A 3,990-nucleotide genomic window follows, 5' to 3' on the forward strand; every position below is an offset into this window, starting at 1 on the left:
AGCGCATCTGTTCATTACTCAAAATATGCTCATGTTTTCCGATATCCACTCCTTGATGCAACCCTTGTCCCAAATTTGCTCTCAATATAAAAAACAACAAATTATGCACCGACGATATCGGCCGCGTGGCCTAAAGGATAAGGTGTCTGACTTCGATTGTAACTGTGATCTTATCAGAAGATTGCAAGTTGGAGTCCTGCAGCGGTCAGCTATCGCGCCGCATGAAATTTTATATTCTTTGTTTTGATTCTGCCTCAAAACCAACCATCTCGGACAGTCACTCACCTGAAGTAAAGGAAGGCTGTGTGCTTTAAGAAGCTAATGGCATATTTTCATCACTGTCGATCTGGTTGCACGGGCAAAACAAGCGGTGAAGTAGACTTCGTGCACATTATTTCTGTTTGAATGCAAAAATAGGGGATGGATGTCTGACTTTGCAGTAAATAGGAGACAAGGTGACTGACAGGTTGAGGCAATGGACTGCTGATCCAGTATGCCCCCAGCTTCGTCGTTATTGTGTTAAACACTTTCCCCTCGTTTTTTTATTCAATCACATTTATCCTCATTGCCAAATTCACCTTTTACTGAAAAGGATGCAGCTCGTTGGTGAAGTAATGTCACAAAAAATAATCACTTCATCAAAGGGAAAACACGAGCAGGACGATGGAAAGGGGGACTCATGAGATCGGTCTCTGAGAGTCAGCACAGGCACGATGGGCCGAATAGCAAACTAACGTCAGAAACTGAGAGCTACGTCTTTCATTGTCGGCGGCTCGTTGGTCTAGGGGTATGATTCTCGCTTTGGGATCATAATAATTGAAATGCGAGAGGTCCCGGGTTCAAATCCCGCACGAGCCCTGCCAACTTTTAGTCAAAAAACGACTTCTCAGCCGGTCGACATGTGAGAAAACTGACATGTTTCAAATTAAAACGTGTGATTGCACTCCGTTGTTCACACAGCGTCTAAAAATCCTGGAGATTCACAGGAGCAAAGTGAAACTCACCGAACTGAGTAAAGTTCATGTCTCTCAGATGTACTCGGCTCTGCGTCTCATTGGACAACGTCAACCCCGGTTTGATTCCGGCAAATACTTGATCAGTGTATCTTCCTTTCTGCACGCATGAGCTCACCTCCAAAGGGATAAGCATACATTCAACGTCAATCTCAAATTCAACTTGAAACAGACTCTGCCCTGAATATGATTGCGTCCTGTTTCTCTCGCGCTGAAAAGATGTGAGAAGCTGGCTTTGGATTTGGTCCCTTGGCTGCCGAATTTAAATCATGCAGGAAATCAATCCGGGGTGGCCAAGCTGCCTGGTCTGATTAAAAGGCGTTCAAACCCTACATTCCAGGCATGTTATAGTGTTCTGGCCTCAACATTCGGTTCAACGTATCGGATCATAAGCACCGCTCCCATTGTCTGCTAATGGTTCTGCTGTTCACACTAACACCTCCTCTGGTCCATCCTTTGTTACTTTATTGCCCGCTTACCACCCACTTTGCCTTTTCGCATTGTGCCATTTATTATTCAATCACTCCTACGCTCCACAGTATCACAAACATTCCCTTTTGTCATTCCTCGCTGCCTATTTTTTTCCAGGCGCTATTTTCGTGGAAAAATCTGTAAACTTTACATTTTTCTTAAAAGATCGGAATGATCATCTGACTGAACGTGAGCCCGGGAAATTCATCCACAGAATGTTCACGGCCTGCTGAGTTTTACAGAATGCTTTGTTTTTGTTCATTGTGTTTCTGTATCCCTTTTAAGGTGATGTGCTGGTCTGCCCGGGGTCATTCTCTGTCTCTCCAAAATGGTGTGCTATCAGTATCGGATCATTATCTATCTGTTTAAAAGGAATGTGCTGTCGGTCCCGGATTTCAAATTTCAAATTTCAAAAACTGCCTTTGGAGGGTGCAGAATTTTTAGTTTGTTGGAGTGTTTGTGTAAGTGAGAGAGTGCGTGGAAACGTTCTATGCGATCTTACTGTGCATTTCATGTCATGGGAGGAAAAATGCATTACATGCAACTTGAAGCCACACTGATTTGATTCAACACGCATTCGGGGACTGCCTGACAGGAGAAGAATCTGCCGTGGGATTTTGCTATTCCACATGTGAAAGAAGGCAAATTATATAAGTTAGAAACATAGCGATGTTAGCGAGAGCTTGCGGATGGGCTGTGTGACATGATGAGCTCCTTCCCCCTTATTTTCAAATAAAAATCAAATCAAGACAAGACAAGACATGACTGACTGACTGATTTTGTTTATATAAATATATGTATCAATATTTATATATGCATATCTTTACATACATTCCCTACTTTTTAACTTTGACAATAAATGTGCTTTTCTGTTCTGCCTGCATTGGCTCTATTACATTTGACCTCTTTCACAGCACACGCAGCTTCTGTCTGATCCTGCAGAAAAGCAATCGCGACTTTAAAAGATGGCCTTTGTTGCCCACATCTTCCCTTGTGGCTTGTCTTACACCATGGGCTTACTGTGTTTGGGTATTTACTGACTGCACACCCTGATTTGCAGTGGATTTCATGCAGTCGCACAGACTTCGTTCAATCAAAAATATATAGATTAAGAAACAATTTTGTATTTATTTCAATCAAATCAAATTCAATTTTTTGCAATAAAATTGTAAATTTATTTATTTTCTTATTGTGATAAATATATATATGTTTTAAATTGTCTGTTTGTCTGGGTTGGTTTTATTTCCCTCCCTCTTTCCTGCTTGTCTTTCACCTGTGGCTTCAACAACCGTCCCAGTCCCGCGTGCTCATGAGAACCGCGCTCAATCACGCACAACACAATTGCATTCAGGAATGATGGAAATCCCACTTTATTCTTCTGAAAGGCAACTGCTGTCCGTGAACGGCAATTCTACAGCTGTGTAAGAGGGGTGTGCTTCCTGTCCAGGATCATTCGGTGTCTGTTTCAACGGGATGGTTGTCAGTTCCGGTTCATCAATTGCCCCTTTAAAACGTATTTTCTCATTATCCGGATCATCCTGTACAATTAAAAAAGAGTGTGATTATCAGCTGTGAGAACCGAATTGTTAAACGTTTGTGTTTCAAGCTACATTGACTTTGCCTGTGTCCGTGTACATCCATATGGCAGCGCATCTGTTCATTACTCAAAATATGCTCATATTTTCCGATATCCACTCCTTGATGCAACCCTTGTCCCAAATTTGCTCTCAATATAAAAAACAACAAATTAAGTACCGCCGATAGCGGCCGCGTGGCCTAAAGGATAAGGTGTCTGACTTCGATTGTAACTGTGATCTTATGAGAAGATTGCAGGTTCTAGTCCTGCAGCGGTCAGCTATCGCGCCGCGTGAAATTTTATATTCTTTGTTTTGATTCTGCCTCAAAACCAACCATCTCGGACAGTCACTCACCTGAAGTAAAGGAAGGCTGTGTGCTTTAAGAAGCTAATGGTACATTTTCATCACTGTCGATCTGGTTGCACGGGCAAAACAAGCGGTGAAGTAGACTTTCGTGCACATTATCTCTGTTTGAAAGCAAAAAGTAGGGGATGTATGTCTGACTTTGCAGTAAATAGGAGACAAGGTGACTGACAGGTTGAGGCAATGGACTGCTGATCCCGTATGCCCCCAGCTTCGTCGTTATTGTGTTAAACATTTTCCCCTAGTTTTTTTATTCAATCACATTTATCCTCATTGCCAAATTCACCTTTTACTGAAAAGGATGCAGCTCGTTGGTGAAGTAATGTCACAAAAAATAATCACTTCATCAAAGGGAAAACACGAGCAGGACGATGGAAAGGGGGACTCATGAGATCGGCCTCTGAGAGTCAGCACAGGCACGATGGGCCGAATAGCAAACTAACGTCAGAAACTGAGAGCTACGTCCTTCACTGTCGGCGGCTCGTTGGTCTAGGGGTATGATTCTCGCTTTGGGATCATAATAATTGAAATGCGAGAGGTCCCGGGTTCAAATCCCGGACGAGCCC

At 42.8% G+C, this 3,990-nt stretch overlaps 2 non-coding genes across 2 annotated transcripts; both read left to right on the top strand.

Annotated features, from left to right (window-relative positions):
* Nucleotides 1-770: 770 nt before the first annotated feature.
* trnap-ugg (transfer RNA proline (anticodon UGG)) lies at nt 771-858 on the top strand. The gene is given in 2 exon segments: nt 771-806; nt 823-858. It is a non-coding gene; the product is annotated as a tRNA-Pro (tRNA).
* Nucleotides 859-3,902: 3,044 nt separating this feature from the next.
* On the top strand, nt 3,903-3,990 carry trnap-ugg (transfer RNA proline (anticodon UGG)). Its single transcript is given in 2 exon segments — nt 3,903-3,938; nt 3,955-3,990. It is a non-coding gene; the product is annotated as a tRNA-Pro (tRNA).

The sequence above is a fragment of the Pristiophorus japonicus genome, unplaced genomic scaffold (genome assembly GCF_044704955.1).
Source record: "Pristiophorus japonicus isolate sPriJap1 unplaced genomic scaffold, sPriJap1.hap1 HAP1_SCAFFOLD_61, whole genome shotgun sequence".
NCBI lineage: Eukaryota > Metazoa > Chordata > Chondrichthyes > Pristiophoridae > Pristiophorus > Pristiophorus japonicus.